Source organism: Equus przewalskii, chromosome 1, assembly GCF_037783145.1.
Source record: "Equus przewalskii isolate Varuska chromosome 1, EquPr2, whole genome shotgun sequence".
In the NCBI taxonomy this organism is placed as follows: domain Eukaryota; kingdom Metazoa; phylum Chordata; class Mammalia; order Perissodactyla; family Equidae; genus Equus; species Equus przewalskii.
Genome location: NC_091831.1, coordinates 178475297 through 178487954, shown reverse-complemented (window position 1 = coordinate 178487954; position 12658 = coordinate 178475297).

Below are 12658 nucleotides of genomic sequence, written 5' to 3'. Positions count from 1 at the left end.
CCCCTGGGGGCAGAGGGGCGATTCTACACGTGTAAGCCCTTTAAGAACTGTTTCTCAGTTTGCTGTATCCTTGTGGGTCTGGTGGACAGAAACCCTATTGACTTTCAAAGCTAGGTGTTTTGGGGCTTCATTTTTCAGTTTCAGGTCTTAAAAGTTGAGGAGACTGATGTGGGGTTCAAATTCTTTGCTCCTCAGGGAAAAGCTTGGAATTTTGAATTCTCTCCCACTTGTGGGTCACACACAGCACCAGGGATGGGGCGTTTATGGTGAGACTGTGTCTCAGCCTCTCCTACCCATTTCAGGGCAGGCCTTTTTGTTGTTCACTCGATATGTAGCAGTTGCTCAGCTCGTTTTTGAATTTTTTGCAGAGGACATTTTCCACATGTAGCTGTAGATTCAGTGTGTCAATGGGAAAAGGCTAGCACAGGATCTTCCTATGTCACCTTCTTGAACTGGAGCCCAGGTGAGAGTTCTTTTACTTTTATTATGTAAATATCATATATATAAATTATACATATTCTTTTGGTTTTTAAGGAATTTATATTAAACACGATTTTTTTTTTTTTTTGAGGAAGACTGGCCCTGAGCTCACATCCATGCCCATCTTCCTCTACTTTGTATGTGGGACGCCTGCCACAGCATGGCTTGCCAAGCAGTGCCATGTCCGCACCCGGGATCCAAACCAGCGAATCCCGGGCCACCGAAGCAGAACATGAGAACTTAATGGCTGCGCCACTGGGCTGGCCGCTAATCATGATTTTAAAGAACAAGAATAGGAGTAATTCATGGAAATAAGTATATCCAGCTCTTTCAAATAGTTTGTTGTAAAAGTAGAAGAGATGTAGGCGGTTGAGGAAGGGAACAATGTGGCCAAGGAGAGGGCTTTGTATGTTGCTGATATTGGGGATTTTGTTTTGGTCAGCAGTTTGGGATGGGTTGTTTTGTTTAGTTTGTGAATTAATGGAAGCGATCTAGTACAGAAAATAAACTGAGGCAGCACGGAGAGGTGTTAATTGCTTCAGCAAAGTCCTTGAGTGGAAGAGAGGGGAAGAGAGCCAGTCCCACCACTCATGACAGGCACTCTGTGCCCCGGCCACACTGACCGTTGGTAGTTCTACAGAATTATGGCATCTTTCACAACACAGTGCCTGCCTACTGCTTACCTTTAATTCTCCTCCACCCTTCTCTGCCTATGAAAGCTTTCTCACCCTTCAAGAATTCAGCTCAAATGTCACCTCATTAATCACCATTTCCTCACCAAGCCAGGCAAAACTAATCAATCCTTCCACCAAGATCCCACAGCATCTCTAGGTATGTCTATTGGAATCCCATTTATCGCTCTGCATTCTCACTTCCTCACTAGTCTGTGAGCATTTTGTGTTACTCATTTGTTTATTTCTACTCTCTAGTACTGAGCCTAATATATCATAATTCATCATAAAATGTTTAAATGAGTGAATGAAAAATAGAGAGCTTTCACCTAAAAAATACTGATTAAGAAGGATTACATGAAATGTTTGAGGGCATAATTAGTTCCTCTGTCTCCTCCCACCCCAAAGGATGTGAAAGTGTGTAGTTAAAAGAAGGTAAAGTTAAGATATTTTCACCCACTTTTCTCCAAAAATCTGTAATAACCTACAAAGAATGAAAAATTGAGAGGGTATAAGCATTCCATCTGTAATGAAAAAAGAAAAGTCACTCATAGAAAAAAATATATGCTTGATGCTCCTACAAAATCTGGTCCATAATTATACATGCCCTCTATTACCTAAAGCAGAAAACACATTTCCCCAAAAGTGAAGCTTGTGGTTCTGAAGATACTTTGATTGGAACCGTAATTCAAGAGTTGTGAGTGGGCCATAGGATTAGAGGACAGTCTCCATGGCGACGTAGGTCAATAACATAGATTAATAGGGCGAGTGATGCTGAAGGAGAAACCATGCTGATGTGCCTTCTAAACTAGCTGTCTAGCCAAGAGGACTTTAATTAGGAGACGTGCTCCAAGTCATAAGAAAATGACCAGTTATATTAGACAATAACTGAGTATAAACTTAATAGGATGGAAAGCTTCTTCAAGTTCCTTTCCTTGCCCCTTATTGCACTGTTCTTCAACAAACATCTAGCCCCATCTAAAAATGAATAACAAACTGAAAAGAACCACTGTCAAATAGTGGTACAGTAAGAGAATAGAAACATACTTTAAAAGTGACAGGAATTTAAAGAAATTGTCAAAGCTTTACAAGAAAGTCTTTTGTAAAAGATAATATAAGAAGATGTAAAGTAAACCAGCAGAGTTCTGGAAACTAATAGGAGTACAAAATGAAAACACTGAATAAATTAAAACCATACTGGAATTGACATTTATAGGATGTGTGTTACTGAAAACCTAGTTACTTTGGGGAAATCAAACAGAACAGAATGGAAATAACAAAGACAATAACTGTCATACATATCTTAAATATATAGATGAAGAGCCAACACACACGCGAACACATATACAGCCCTTTTATCGCGTGGCAACTTTGGATGCCCGTAATATCAATGGCAAACCGTGTGGGAGAACAGTGGCTGCCACGTGTGCCTGCTTGCAGAAGTTTGCCTTTCCAGCTGGAAAAATTTACTGAGAAGAAGATGAATCTTCACTTGCCATAAGCGTGCTGCACACACAGGGAAGGTGTGCTTAGCAACTTTTAACTCTCTTATAGAAGAGATCTTTAGTTAATGCATTGTGTTTTTTGTTTTCCTGAGGAAGATTAGCCCTGAGCTAACTACTGCCAATCCTCCTCTTTTTGCTGAGGAATACTGGCCCTGAGCTAACATTCGTGCCCATCTTCCTCTACTTTATATGTGGGACGCCTACCACAGCACGGTGTTTGCCAAGTGGTGCCATGTCCATACCTGGGATCCAAACCAGCGAACCCTAGGCTGCAGAGAAGCAGAATGTGCAAACTTAACTGCTTTGCCCCCAGGCTGGCCCCTAGTAAATGCAGTTTTATGAATGGCAGATGTATGGAGAATCTGATAGGCTCCAGCTGTGTGTACAGTAAAGCAGGGCTTTGCTACTTGAATAAATAACATTGCACCTAAAAGCCAATCCACACAAAGAATAGTTAGAGGCAACAAAAGTCCTCCCAATCTTACTCATGTTGATGTACATAGAAAGAAAAATGAATCTGGTCAAATGATGTCCACTAAGTACCTTTCTTTTCAGTGTGATTTTGAAAAGAAGTAAGAAGTGATTAAAAGCTTTCTTTATTTTCTCCCTGTGAATTGAGTTGGCTGTGAAAGCAATAAACACACATTGGAGCTTTCAAATTGAGGAATGAGGGGCTGGCCCCATGGCTGGGTGGTTAAAGTTCTGTGCACTCTGCTTTGGAGGCCCAGGGTTTGTGGGTTCAGATCCTGTGTGAGGACCTACGCCACTCATCAGCCATGCTATGGAGGCATCCCATATACAAAGTAGAGGAAGACTGGCACAGATGTTTGCTCAGGGCAAATCTTCCTCAAGCCAAAAACGAGGAAGATTGGCAACAGATGTTAGCTCAGGGAGACTCTTCCTCACAAAAAAAAAAAAGGAAAAAATCCAAATTGAGGAATGAGATAAAAATTATTCTTTCATAACACAGACAATGCTAGTGAAGACCAGTCCTATGATTTCAAGTGGCTATTCTAAGCACTTATTTTGGGTCAAATCTAGAATGTGTCACATCTTCTCAAATTTCATTGCCCTAATCAAGTCATATTGCCAAACCAAATATATGTCAGAAGAGAAAGTAAGCTTCTCTTGAGGGAGGGGTGGGCGAGCGAGTACTGTGAACAATAATACAATCTATCATATACACCGAACACTTTCATTGTGATTTTGAACATGAAAAATGTTTTTTCCAATTACTTTGGAAAACTAAAATTTTCCTATTTTATTTATGTAAGTAAAATTTATATACAGAAATTTTTGGAATATGAGCACATATACAACTCTCAGATGGTCACATCTAAAATGCAACATTAATAAAATTATTTTACTCTATTTTAACAGATAGACAGTTTTAACAAACACTTTTTTTACAATTAGAGTATTTAAAAAATGGAATGCACCCTATATAGCAAACTTTCATTTGTGAAAGAGAAAGAATGGTTTATGTGCTTGTACAGGTATTGAACTGAAATCATTATTTTTGCTATTTTGTATAAGTTTTGCATAATACATTAGTAACTTGTCCAAAATTGGATACTGGCAAAATTTAAAAAGAAGCTTACAGAAGCATTCCTGCACTTGAAAAGGATTAAATCATATATTTCTTTCATCTTGAAGACTTTCTTAGTGAGAGAAGATTCAAGGGCAGAATTGTCAGAACAAAAGATGACAAGATGACCAGAGAAGGGCGACAGAATTTGGGGTGCTCTTGAGAGCAACAAAAAGCCCATGATCTTGTGTGAATTTTTCCATATCCTCTTCAGATCCTGAATGAAATTTTCCCTATATTTTCAAGAGTAGTCCCTAAAGCTTCTTTTCTTATCTATGACATCATGTAGTATGGCAGCCATACTCTACATATCTCTGCTCGCTTTCTCCTGAAGTGGTGGGGACAGTCTGAAAGAGCACAGAGAGCACTGCATTAGCCATCCCGGTGAAACAGCGCACTGATTTTAACATGAACCGAGAGCAACGCCACAGTCACCAAGGCCCATGTGACTGTCCAATCTTGATCATACATTAAAAAAATCACTGAAAGATGATTTAATGCCACCTTTTCTTTTCTAGAAAGACAAAAGGAATTCAAACAGAATTCTTGCATCTTATATAAGTGTGTGGTTTAAATATTGTCTACCATGGTACCAATGTCCCTTCTGCTTAGGTCTTTAAGATATATTTATATTTGAGTGTAATCTCAGGAAAATGTCTGAAGATTACTTATGATTTTCTTTTTAAGAAATAAAAGCAAATCACAACATCATGTTTCCCTTTGAGGTTAATTGATTTACATGTATTTACATTTGTAAAGTATGGTAATTAACTCGTCTATGAGACTTACTAGTATCAATTTCCTGTGAAAACACAGATAATTTTTCTATCTATCCAAAGTCCTAGCAGGAAAAAGATGCACTCTCAAACTGGTTAGCAGGAGAAAGTTTTAAAAGTTGACTATTTACCAAGGTAACTCAGAAGGTAGGGAAACCAACAAGAGATAATGTTATTCAGGGGCTGGCAAAAGTAGGAAGCCTTTACAACCCAAAGGCCTACTGCCCCACCTGGGTCTCTTCTTAAATCTGATCCTTTAGCCTGTCCTCTGATCCGCACACCCAATCAGAAGACAAGGGGAATAGAACGCTCTGATTAAATCTGTGTAAGTCAGCCTCCAGACGCCAGAGAGCAGGATGGAGCCAGACGTATAGTAGATGAAAAGCACAAACAGAACACATCCACAGGATCTCCATTATTTTTATTATTAATGATAGTACATTTAATTATGTTTAATTTATATGTAAGCTCAAATCATTTAAGAAAAGCAAAATTCCTCTGAAGTAAATAAAATAGGAAAAATTTTAATTAACCAAATAAACATTGATATTGTATTCAAATCATGTATTATATAATTCACTTCATTAAAATGAGTATTTCTTACAGGTATAATGAATGTATTTCTAATACTTTTAAGATGGTTCATAATACTACCTGATCTTTAATTATTTGCAGAAATTTCTATTATAATCCTTTTTATTTGTATAGTGCTTTGCATTTTACAAAGAAGCCTTACAACTATTATCTTATTACTAAGAATAACTCAATAGAATGAATGCCAATTTTCTAGATAATGATTATTTACTCAAATGAAAAAAATCAAAGACCTCATTGAGTTTCATAGCACATACGAAAAGTTGAATATAAATAAAATGGTTAATTGCATAAAACTGGTTTTACAGGCAAAGCTTACCAGGGAAATAAGAAAGTAAAGCCATTCATTTAAGAATCAGAAATAAATATTTGAGAAATAAAAATAAGATTAACCACATTATTCTATATTAATGTTATTACTATATAATTTATCGACTTGGGATAGTTAATATCTTTGATAATAAGCAGTTGAAATATATGGAAGATATAAAATCCATTTAAATGACCTAAAAGGCCACTTTCTGGCCATGAGACCGTCTTCCTCAAACATGAATCTGTTAATGAAGAACTCTTTTTCTTCCCCCACACTAATAGCTGCAAAAATGGGGAGAAAAAAATCAAAATTTTATACATCCACAGGACAAGTTCTTTTTTTTTAACATGTGGGAAAAATATAACTTTATTTACTAAGACCTTTAAGTGCTTTTTTCTTATTTCGATTATTCTTAATGGAAATAATTCTAATAATTTTATAGCCAGGCACTGACTTCCAAATTAAATAGGTATATGAAAATTGGAAACTTAGTCTATTTTAAAATTTTTGTGTTATTTAAGTAGGTTACATTTGTTTAAAAAATATATAAATCTTTTTAAAGCTTACCCCCAATAAACACACGGGCACATCCTCACATGAATCATATGTATCTGTGAATTTGTTCTAGAGATGAAAAATTCTTCATTTTATCTAGATTTTGTTACTTTTTAAAAATTCTTCAGAGTAGGAGCTTTTTCATATGGGCCTTTAGAGTTGATTTAAAGCCATATCTAAATTACAACTTCTAAAATCTCTTGCTATTATAGAATTTTTTGACAAGAGTTCATGCTAGTTAAATTATTTTAGTGTGGTTCCACATGGTTAAAGGCTAAATACTTTTCAATACAATCTATAAAATATTTTATGCAAAATAGACACTTTGATTTGGTAAGTGAAGGGTTTTTGTTTGTTTTTAAAAAGACAATGGGTTTAAAAATATTGCAGATAGTGTTGAAAACAGTGTGTCTGTTTGCCACGGTGCATTTGTTTGAGCTATTTTCAAGTGTCACGCTCAAGTAAAATGTTTTGAATTTGTGGTATCCCCACTTCGGTCCTGTAATATCCTTGAGATCAAGGACCGTATGTCACAGAGTTAGAAACCACACTTTTCTATGCAAATCTTTGAGAGGAATTATTCCAACAATGACATTATTCCGATAATTATATTACTGAAATAATTTTCTAACTAGTTTCTTTTATCAGTTGGGGACTGTGTACTTTGTAGAGGCTCTCTCTCCTATCCACACTGCTTCTGAAAGCTTACAAGTGAATTTGTGACGACTCTGCAGTACACACATAGGTCTTCAGGGTATGACCTTTGTACCAACTCATTCCTGATGTCGTCTTGCTTTCCTATTTTTGTTGTCTCTCACTTTGTTTTTCTCACTCAATTTATTTTAAGTTATGTATTTATGTTTTATAGAACATTTAAAATGGAATATAGGTAAGGAAAAATATAGTGATGTGTAAGAAAGATTGGTTGAGTGAATGATGATAGCTACCATAGGTGCCAGATCTAAAATATCTTGTCTATTTTTAATTTAATCATTCCAACAGTCAGTGACTACCACTCTATTATTAGCATGTTTTTACAGATGAGATGGTTGAGACATAGACTTAAGGTACTTATTGAAAGCCCACATTAAATAGTGAAGCTGGAACTCAAACCCCTGCAAGTCAGCTCCTGAGTACATGCTTGTAACTACCAAGATGAATACTGGATGAAGACAACCATGCTTGGCTTTAGAGATTTGAGTAAATTTACCTTGTGTGGTATGTATCACTTAGCCATTGCCACAAAAATACTGTGAAACAAACAACGAAAAAATGCAGTGCTTTAAAATAATACTGATTTATGCTTATAGATCTGGGGGTTCTTTGAGGGGTAGTTGATCTGGGCTGGGCTCACTTATACTTGTCTGGCTGGTTGGGATTAACTGACCTGGCGGGACTTGGCTGGGGTGGCTCAGCTCCACTTGTCTTCATTCTCTTCACGGGATCAACATAATTGCCTGGGTATATTCTTCTCCCAACAGTGACAAAGCCACAAAGGGGTAATTAGAAACCCACAAGGTCTCTTGAGCATTAGGCTTAAGCTATCATTTTGCCTAATATTTTTGACTAAAAGCAAGTCATATGGCCAAATCCAGAGTTAAGAGGTAATAGGGGCTGATACAGGGAGGTTGGAGAATTGGCTCCAGTAAACCAATCTACCGCAGAACTTCCGCTTAAAGGGTTTACAGTGACTTGAGACGTCAGCAAGGTGGCAGAATAGGAAATCCCTGCTCATGTCCCCCCTCAGCAACAATAATTCGGCAGCCATCCATGGACAAAAGTGGCTCTGGGGGAGCTTTGGGATCCAGGCAGGAGATTGTTCCACCATAGTGGAGTACAGGGCTCAGGAGGGTCGATAGGCTGAGTGACTGCAATACATAATCTCATTTGTTAAAATCCCAAACTGTTTTAGAAAATAATCATAGCTTTAGGAATTGGGAGTCAGTTAATTATGGCACATGATCATCTTAGGTTTCTTACTGTTGACCATCGTTCAGATTTCGAGATCCTGTGTTTCATCACAATTCTACTTTTCCTTTACTCGTGCAATTTTTTCTGCATCCTGAAGCTACCCTCCATCCAGTTTTCATAGTCACTCTGCTCTGTCAGTAAGCACAGAGAATAGTAATTTTGGAGGAGATGGATGATTTTAGAAATCTTTTCTTCTTAGCAAGATGAAATGAATATTGGGTATAACTTGATGCAGTCAGCATCTGTTTAATGGACAGATTTTAAAAACCCTGTGACCAGCATGTCCAAAGGTAACAGACAATGCCAACGACCAAGAGGTAAAGGTATTGGCTGGAAAACTACCTGCATGTCTGCCAAACTATTGAACAGTTAACCCTAAGCACTTCTTTGTAAAACAGCCATTGTAGTTCTTTCTCAGGCATCTTCTACACAACGATGTTTGGGGTATTGCTCAACAAATGCTCGTCACCTGCTGAATGGCATTAGAATGTCTGTTGAACAGCATTGATCAGGGCCCGTCATCAAAATTAATCAATGGGCAGGAAAACTATTGAAACACTCAACCATGTACCCCAGATTAGAAAAGAAACAATCAGAAGTATATTGCCTGTTACTAAGGGAGGGGCAGCCAAGTGGAAGTTTGTGGTCGTTTTATTGTCAAATAATAATAATAAAAAAATCTGCACTTGAGGGAGAGACTTTATTCCAAAAGACTAATGAAAAGGGAGAACAGTAACCACAAGATTTGCAAGCATCTCGAAGGACAGGCGAAAGGAATTTCATTTATAGAGCGGAGTAAACAAGGCTAGAAAGAACTGGGTACGCTGGAGTAGGATGAGCAGATAGTAATTGAACATGAGCAGGAGGTGTCTGACCGCAAACCTTCTTTGTTAGAAACTAGCTGATCAATACATTCCAAAAAAAGCAAAATTTGATATTCCAGAACTATCTGCATTTTTCTGCCTAACTTCTCTCCTATTTCAAATCCTGTGTCTGCCATTGTTCACAGATAACAACTTATTAACTGCCTCACCTATAAGTAAATATGCATGTGGATGTAACTACTTACGAGTTATTTTTTGATACAATTGATTGGCTACTCTGGAAGATAAAGAACTTAATTCACTAATGCTAATTGTACCCTATACACCTACATGGCTTGTTATTATATATGTTTATTTTTAATTTTATATCTATTTTTATTTTTAATTAATATTTTTAAAAATTAGTGTGTGTGTGTGTGTGTATATATATATTTAGCTTTTCACCATGGGGTTCTCAAACTTCAGTGCCTGTAAGAATCAACCAAGGACCTCTTTAAAATGCAGATGCCCAGGTCCCTCCCCTGACATTCTGCTTTGGTAGATGCAGGGCAGGACATGACATCTGCATGTGTAACCAGCACCCCATCTTCAGAATAGCAATGAAAGGAGACTCAAAACGTAGTCAAATAAGAAAACTGTTAAAAAAAAATTATGGAGCAACGCTGGAGATCTAAGTTGATTTGAAGAAGATAAAGAAATGAAGATGTGAAGTGCTATCAACCCAAACCTTGCATTCTTGTTTTTCTCCAGCATTTCTCTGTGTTCCGGTCATAAAAGTTAAGAAGCTAGTTTTTACAATTGATCCAGAGGTGCGTGTTGGTTGGTTGACTGTGCCAGAAAAAATAGGCTTAGTGTCAGTGGAGTGAGTCTACTGAGAGAGCAGTTCAGTGGATCCAGGGAAGGAAGAAAGGCCTTATGAGCTGTGAAAACACGAACTAGGCATTACTGATGTGTGGGTAGGACTTGTGCTGTCAATGCTGAAGCCCGAAAGAAGATGTCAATAGATACAGAAGAGAGACCTTGAATTTAGAAGGCGGTGCCAGCCTGCAGCCTTTTCTAAATACAAGGAAAAAATGTTTGTAATTATCTAGAGTTTACAAGAAAAAACAATATGATGCATAAATATTAAGATATATTTAGTATCTTGTAGTAGCGGACATTCATACATCTAGAAGTTTGGTGAATCAAGAAGAAAAGATACTCTGTCTCCCTTAGTTCCGAGGTCATTATTATCTCCTGTGAAATTGAAGTAACGGGAAAACCAGGCTTGCAGAAATAGTTTTCCCAATCTATGCGACATCTTATGTCAGTTTTACCTACTGAAATAATACAGCTTAAACACATTTGGCATCAATATCATGAGACTTTTCCTAAATATTGTAGAAATAATTACAGATGATCCAACTGACAATATATGAATCACATTTTTTGCTTATACTCTTTAAATTCAACATTCTTTTAATCTATTACTGGAGAGAATAAAATTTTTGAATGATAAATGTCTAAAAGATGAGAGTACATAATTAAAATGGAATGAGATGAATAACATGATTCCCATTCAAATTTCTACTGCAAACATACCCCAAAGCCTTAGGTCTTATGGCTTGAAAAGCATAGGAATGGAGAACAAGGTTCTTTGCAGCAAGATAGCTTTGCAAAATAAAGAAAAGAGTAAGAGGCTGGTTACAGCTTAGAAAATACAAATTAGCACAGAGGAATAGAGACTAGGAAGAAAAATACCAAATGTGTGTGACCAGGTCATCTCAAAGACCACAAAGTTATAATATTCTTTATACAAATGCAGTAGTTATTGAAAATTCAGTTCTGTAGACTGGTTTACATGAGGTTTAAAGAGAGTTTGACATCCAGGTTAAAAAATAAATGAAATCCTAAATGGTGTTATATAATAGATACTTCCCTCTGGCAAAAAAATATGTATAAATAAATGATATTTTATTTTATTTCCAGGAACAATTTAACTCCGATAATAACTAATAACTGTTGGCTCACATTATTAATTGTAAGTTAAAACAACTATTCTTCAGGGGCCGGGCCTGTGGGCTGAGTGGTTAAGTTCTTGCTCCACTTCGGCGGCCCAGGGTTTCACCGGTTTGGATCCTTGGCACGGACATGGCATTGCTCATCAGGCCATGTTGAGGCAGCGTCCCACATAGCACAACCAGAGGCATTCACAACTAGAGTATAAACTGTGTACTGGGGGCTTTGGGGAGAAGAAGAAAAAAAAAAACTACTCAAACATTTAACGAATTTAACGTTGAAGACACTATTGGGCCATTTGAATATATTTTATACTCAGTTGAAATTTTTAGCAGTCCAATTAGATGATTTTGTCAATTTTGTGTGAGCGGTGGGGGTCACACCACAACTGGATGCCTGCTCCTTTTGTGGTTAAGCAGGAGCTGATTACTCTTTATATTGGAGGCATTATCTGATGTGCGAGGCTCTTCCATGAATTCATAAATTGTTACAAAGGAAAATATATATCATTTCCTGACTTCATAAATATGACTTTATTTTTAAGCTAATGATTCCAAATTTTATTATTTAAAAGATAACCTCGTAAAAATATAATACCGGTGAATATAACACTTGTGCACAGTTAGAATATTTCTCTATAGGAGTCAAGGTGAAAGTGGCTTATGTAAAAACCAAACAGTGATCCAATGATTGAAAAGGACAAAGGGCATATAAAGAAGTAAACTTCCTTTCGAAGTACTAGGTGACTTTGTCAATGGCACTGATATGATTGGCTGAGGTGCCAAATATGTGCAAAGAGATATATTTATAATTTTACCACTTCAAAACTACTTTTTGTTCAGAACACATTAATGAAAACATTAAACATTTCTGAGAAAAATAAAATTGATCTACAAGATGCCATTGCTTGAAAATATGCTTTTTCTATGTAGTTCTGGAAAATGAGAGATTAAAACATATTTTAATCCCAAATATTTTCTCCTAAAATACACAAAAGGGCTTTTATGAGTTTTAAACTTCAGTTGTTTCTCATGATTCAGTTGCTCATTCTTCTCATGTATTCACAGTCACAGCTTTATTATTACTCATATCATTTTAAAGCAGTTTTATGAGCATAAAAACCACCAGTTACAAAGTCATAAATAACGGCAGCAGTGGAAATATTTTGACTGATTTTAAGAAGTGGAGGAGAATGGAGATTATAATAAAATTAATCCTACTTTTGAGCACTTATTTTGTACAAGACATTGTTACACAGTTTATTTATATTAATATAATTTCATACTCACACCGGCCCCAAGAAGTTTGGATATTAGTTTTCATTTTGCTATGTAGGAAACTAAATATTAGAAGGAAAAACTGGCTTAAGATTATATGGCCAGT